The following is a 7,531-nucleotide window of genomic DNA, read 5'->3' as shown; positions in this document are numbered from 1 at the left end:
TTTGCTTTTTCACTTTAGAACCAAAACCCCACATAATGTGACTAATGTGTATAATATTAGGGCTAGGTGAGGAATCCATCCTAGATTTGGTCTCCCATTTTAGTATCTTAAAAGCCATAACTTTTTTAGTGTAACTGTCATATCGTAAAGGGGGTTTTGATCAATTCATTCGTGTGTATAGCATATGTATTTATTAGTATTATGTTATAGGTACATGACGTATTAATAATATCCTCTTAAACCCTGAACTCCCTTGCGTTAATCTCACAAATCCCCTCCACTCTCACGTCCTTCTAGGCTTATATCTCTGTTCGTCACCATAGTTTCACATTACTCTTAGCATCTGGGGTGCCAATGAATGCTTTTAGTTTCATTTTCATATCATGACACATATATTTGTAAAAGTGATGGATTTAGGATTCGAACCTTTTAGGGTTCCTATGTTAAAATATAAGTTTTTAGATAGAAACAGAATGTGAAGTGTGCAAAAAATAAATAAAAAATCAGTTTTTCCACTGAGGCTTTTTGTCGATCACTTAGTGAGTTTATTGTCGTCAATCAAATCATGTTGCGCACATACCAACAAATATCGACATATGCCAAAACAATTTAATGAGTGATATTGAGAGAATCTGTCAAGTGGTGTCGACACAACATGTTAAGATATACCTAAAAGACATTACATCAACCATTTGATAAGCACAAAAAAAACTCAGTACCAAACATTCAAATAATTATCAGAAAACCTTTACGTATATATTTCTGAGATTCCAAATAATCTTGAAACCAGCTTATCTCCAATGTACATCTGTACATGATTAGTAACATTAGGTGATATAGCTGTCCAAATACAAAAGTTTGTCCATAAGAAAAGAACTTGTCATGGAGGAGCATAAATAGCACCTATGCTTAAGTGACACCTTAACTCTATGTCGGGCCAAATAAAAGTGACACAATTCATGCTTTTTGTTGAGTTGGTTTTGGACTTTTAAGATCTTCAAAGATATGATGAGTTAGTGCTTAATAATCTCTCAACGATATGATCCCCCTATATATGCATACGTTACATGTGCTAAACCTAGCTATAAGATTCCTTCTAGTGATTGGAGAACTAATGAAATGGACACCAACGGTGGAGAACCTTCAAACAAGGTAATAAAAGTATATAATGTTGATTAAATATAATAGTGGCATGAGTAATGGATTACATTATATATATGTATATATACACACACACACACACTAGTTAATTAACAACCTGGATTATATTTTGGGTTTCCAGTTTCAACGCAAAGGTTGTTTGTTTTGTTATAAAAAAAAAATCACAAACTCGAGTAGTGAAAACTTATTTTCTAAGTAAATGTAAGACCGCATACCATAGACGTTATCTTTTGCGAGAAGCAACCAAAAAAGGTTTCTGATTTTGGTTACATATTCAGAATTAACCCTAATGAATCATGAAGCAGTCCAAAAACACGATTACATTTTGTTACAAATTAAGCATGTATTATTATTATTATACTTCATAATTGTTCTAATTAATTGCACTAAATTAGATGGCCTTGTTTCGGGATCACGATCCTCTCCTGACCCTTAAAAACTGAGGTTACTGAGCAGGCAATCGTGACCGTAAAAATTTGATTCAACGGTTAAAAACAGGAGACCTTCTAAAAATTATAATAATTGTAATCATTAGATCAAATTTAAACGATCATTATTGTCTGCTCAGCAGCCTCATTTTTTAAGGATAAGGAGAGGATCTTGATCCTTTGTTTTGAGGCATCTTAAGCTAAGAATGCGGCACGTTGAGTATGTCTGCAGCTCTAATAATCTTCTTATGATTGGTTACGATATTTTGGAGGAAGATTTCATCTTAAACACCATTATTTCCATTTAATTGTTTAATTTTGGTCAATTCACTTGATCATCATTATTTCCATCTTATTTAGCGACTAAAGAGGAAGAATTATTATGCAGATTAATTTAAAAAGTACTTTAACGAAAAGTTCTTGGTATGGTTTATTTTAATAAAAAATTACATTTTTACAATAAAAAGTTAATCTTGGTACTATTCATTTTACCCTTTATTTTGTCCTTATCGTTAAAACTCAAAATTTTCAAACATTTTTCATTAGTTTTCCTTAATTTAAAATGATGACGGTTGAAGTAGAAGTTGCACGCTCGATCAAATACAAACACCATTTTAATGTTTATGTTTAATCTTACTCGATCTATGGTGACTTATCAACTCAACAACAAAACAAACCTGATTCATTTTAGCAGATTTATTTTTGTTCTTAACTGGAGATAAATTTTGCACAAATTCGAGCTGTAAGTGGCATACAATCCTTGACTCGAAATGGCCCAACAATCGAGTCCACCAAGGATTTCCCCACCGGTTGATGCTAAACTGTATGTTCTGCTTCAGGAACTATTATTTTCTCTGAATATTTAGGTAAGAAATTGAATACCTCCATTTCTGTGGCTGGCAAACTTGTACCGGAATCCCAATTATTTTGTAGTTGAATTTCGAGTAGGATCGTAACATAATTGACATTTCCACATCCTTCTACATGCAAGATACCCAATTATTTAATTTAGTGTGTCAATTTCCAAGTTTAAAAATAAAAATTTGAATTAGCTACAAAAATACGGGGACATCAGGTGCATGATTGACACAGAAAGTATAGTACTCTGTATATGTACCAAAACTGAGGCATGCATCAAACCCCACAAAGAGTGACGGCATAATTGAACCCTCGACCATAAAGGAAGGGAAGCCCATGCAACCAAACAACATGATGACATAAACACTTAGAAAACCAAAGGAAAATATGGTCCATCTGCCAAGCGGTTGAGGCGCACACATTATGGAAACTTGCAACAAAATTTTCATGCACGACTTACGACTCATCACTACTACCTCAACTCAATCAAATTTTATTTTATTGCACATAATCAGCTAGTCTAGTTGCACCCGATTGCCATTTAATTAGCCAAAATCTCAAAAGTTGTATTTATAGTGAGCTCAATATTGAGTAGTAGCTCATTAAGTTTCAAGTTTGTTCAAATCTGGCCTGTCAAAGGGACTTGATTTTTGCACCCTCCACTGAAGAGTAGGGGATTAACAATTGTCTTTCTTGCATACCTTTATGCAGACTAAATTAACAAACTAATCAATACTTTAAATAATAATTTAATTATCAACTTCTATGTTATTTGATTTATAAAATTTAGTTTATAATTTAATCTCTCTAATATTACCTTTAATTTTTATTTATCTAAATATTAAACAATCAAAAAGATAAATAAATAATTAAGAATAAGCAGGGACGTGCGATAATTATTTTCTTTATTTAATTACATGGTTTATACTATTCATTTAGAGATATAATTAAAGAAAACTAACGAAAAGTCTAAAAAAACTTCTCCTTTAATGAAAAATCATTTTTAAAGGTATATTAAATAGTACCAGAAAAAATGTATAATTGTGGTTTTTCATTAAAAGTAAACAGTACTGTGATTGTTTTGATAAAACTCCCATATAATTAAGGGGGCCAATTATTGTCTGTCCTCCCTTTTTTCATGCCCTCCTATTTTGTGTGGTCACGGTTAAGTCACGTTAACATTTTATATTATTTTTTTATAAAGATAATAAGACAAAATGAATAGTAATATAAAATATTAACGTGGATTAACTGTGACCATGCAAACAGAAGAGCATCGAAAGGCATGGAAAAAACAGAAGGGCATACAATCCTTGTCCAATCAAGGGAACGGAAGGAAGGGAAGATCCATGTTCCGAGGATTGTGTCATCACTGTCATGGAGCAGCACTTCTTGTTGAGATTAGGTATACGAACCACGTGCAGTGCACTGTCTGATGACTCAGATGACCTCCACAACCCACATGCACTTCTTACTTCTTGGCCAGATGTAGCACGTTCGTATGCTCACCTTTCCGTCTTTCACAATTCTGGATGTCCTCGATCTATCGTAACATCCATATCCATGCCTTCTGTCTGGTCAATGGCAAGTTGGAACGAGGAGAAAATCGTACAAGCATAAAAAATCAACTCTTAAAAACGCTTAAGCATTGGTTGAGTGAGGATTGGGTGTTTAGCGCTTAAGCGACTAGATCGAACCTGACACAGGACCTAAACGGAGACCTAAGCAGCGCTAGGAGAGGAATTCTAGAACAGTGCATAGAATACATGTTACAATCAAAGTGAGAAGTTGGAATCTCATACGTTTTGGTAAGGAAAACCTTCCTGCGTAACTACTCAATGGTAGAGCTTAACTTCTACACTTGTGATTCTTCCTTTCAACCCATGAGATTTTATTGAAACAATATGAAAAAATCGCATATCTAGAACTTTACGAAATAAACATAACTTATATCAAATGATTTTACTTTTAATTGTTTGCAGAACTACTCATTAGTACTTACCCAATCAGCTTTACGTTTTCATGAACATTGAGATAGCCTGAGTCTCAAACTTAATTGTCCTAATCCTGAATTATCACTCCATCCTAAGTTGATACTTAAACTACGAGAAGAGGGTCGACTTCAAACAAAATACGAGTATTTAATTATGAAATTTATATTTTTAATTGGTGATAGGCTTGTAGGTTAAGTCATAATAACTTGTTTATCCACGCATGGCAAGTTTAGATTCTAACGCATCCTCCATTTTCTTGATCAATTCATAAGATAAATAATGATTCACACATATCAAATTTATTTGGAATAATTAAACGATATTAGTTGAGGTTGTATTAGTTAGAAAATGAATAGAAAAATGTAGCGGGACGATCCAGCATAATCCAGACAAAGTGATTTAGACAGAACAAGTGTGTCCCCATTTCTTAATCCTGATTGTTGCTTGGGTTGGGATGCCTTTTGCAAAACCTAATTATTTCACTTCAATAATTAAGTTTAACACCAAACCCTAATACTAATATAATAAATTAATATATATGACAGTGCCAGGAGTTTAATTCTTGATCGACAAACTGGTCATGATGCACAAAACAAAATAAAATTATTCAGGGTTAGTCGTTCTATGAGAGATTAATTTAAAGCAACAGTCCGCGTGATTAAGATCCGATTGCCCTATATTTGGGGTTACTTTAACTAATTAATTTCGGTCAGGCACGAAACATGAACTGTTCAACATGAACCTTCTTGGTTACTTAACCAATCAAATAAATAATTTATTTAATTAATAATGAAATACTCTATTCGCTTTGCATACGAGCAGTTTAAGATGCAAACAAGATACTTTATAAATCATATGACTTGATTGTTGATGATTAAATATTTATTATGAATGACACATCATATGATTTGTAAATTTAGTCTGAAAAATTAGTTTATCTAGTAGTACTTCTTTAACCTAGTTACGCAAACTGAATGTTTAAATTAATAGATAAGATAAGATAATCAAATAAGTTTAATCACGTAGATTAATTATAAAAACTTGGGGAAGCTGGCGTGGGTGTTAGGCTTTTTGTCGTCTTGACCGGAATTCATGAGCAACTTCATCAATACCGCCGGCCTAAATTAAAAAAAAAAGGGGGAAAGTAATCAAAGTTATTTTTTTTTAATTAATCTTAATAAGTGAACCACTTTGAACATGGCACCCTTGACAATTGAATCAGGTAAAGGAAAAGGACCCCTAGAGAGGCAGGGTTTCTGTTTTTCTTTCTACTTTTTGCTTTTTAAAATTTTTTTTTTACTCAATGAACATTATCATTTTAAAAAAGCAATATTGAAAGTGTGGAATGATTTGTTTCGAAGTGTCAATAGCAATCCCCAACTTTTTACATATTAGAACAAAAAAGTATGAGAATTTTTTTTTCAAACTCTTAAATACTAATTTCACGACTGATTTTGTTGTTGCATTGAATGAAGAACAATACTTGGCTACTAAAAAATAAGTAGGAATTTCTACTTAAAAATTTTCAAAATTGTTTGTTGCCAATTTATAGAATTTCGTGTTTATAATAAGAACCGTTCATATTATAAATTACCCTATAAATATCACATATGTAAAAAATCAATTAAAATTAAGATCATTTAGTCATCAAACTGTTTAAAAACAAAATAACGGTATTGGTAAAAACATTACGAACTGTCTATGTATTTGCTACAATAGATTGCTTAAAATACCTTAGTTTTAATTTATTTTTTACAGAGATGATCTTTATAGTGTGATTCATAATATAAACGATTCTGATTATAAGTACAAAACTCTATGTTTAAAATACTAAGAGTTTCGAGTAGGAGTTCATTTTTATCTTCAAGTAAACAAGTATTGTTTTTACATATGAATTGAAGAAAATCAATACACAAAAAATTAAAAAGAAGTGCGTGAAAGCACTACCCTTTGGTAAATCCACCAAAACTTTAGTCTTTGTTGACAAATCATCAGCCTTGTCTATCTTATCTTCCAAGAAAGTTCGAAAAAGAGAAATTGTATTCTCTCTCTCTGAAGTCTTAAAGTCCAAAGTCTAACACCACATACCACCCAGGAACAATCTTGCTTTAATTAAATTCACTTTGTGTTGCCGGCCGGACTGGGGTTTACATTTTCTAGTTGGACGTTGGAAAAATGCTATCGGGACAGAGACAGTCCAAAAACGAAAAATAAAATAATAAAATTGTAATATTGAAACATCATCGTTCCAATCTTATCTTTATCTTATGTGGTGTGTTTGGCCAGAAATCAACTGTTCCACAACTTGAACAATTAGCTACGTCGGTCGCAAGATACCAAAAACCCTAGAAATATTAAATAAGCAGTTAATTAGGTTACGCTTTGCTTCCATCAAACACGTCGCATCCGTATGCCCTCTGCTTACAAGTTTGACTTACGTGATAAAAATATCTTTCATTAGATCCACCGTCGATGTCCATCTCTTATTGGGACTTGGATTGTCTGCCCTCCTAGTTGAGGTGTCCTTTCATGCTCTCCTATTTTGTGCGGTCACGGTTAAGCCATGTCAATATTTTATATTTTTATTATTTTTTGTCTTATTATCTTATTAAAAAATTAATATAAAATATTAACGTGGTTTAACCGTGACCGCACAAAATAGAAGGGCATGAAATGACACCATAACTAAGAGGGCAGACAATCCAAGTCCCTCTTATTGGACCTTAAAAGATGCAGTTGTGTATTCAGGCTTGAGCGATGCTTTACGTGTCAAAATATAAGCATGCAACAGTTGAAACCTTTACGAATAATTTATTTAGAGAAACGTTAAATAAATTCTCTTAAAAATGAGACTATCTAAAATGTATTTCAGCTCATATTTTTAACATAATATTTTGTAATAATAGTATGAAAATTGACGTTAAACACTGATATAACAGAAAATTTATATAAAATCTCATTTTAAGACAGTTTCCTTATAATTTCTCATTTATTTATTAAATCTAATTTATATTTGCACAAAAATCCATTGTATCATCACCTAGAATTCTAACAATAGCAATCACACTAGCACTATGATTACGTGAGAAG

Source organism: Malus domestica, chromosome 13 (assembly GCF_042453785.1).
Source record: "Malus domestica chromosome 13, GDT2T_hap1".
Taxonomy (NCBI): domain Eukaryota; kingdom Viridiplantae; phylum Streptophyta; class Magnoliopsida; order Rosales; family Rosaceae; genus Malus; species Malus domestica.
Note: the sequence above shows the minus strand (reverse complement) of the source record.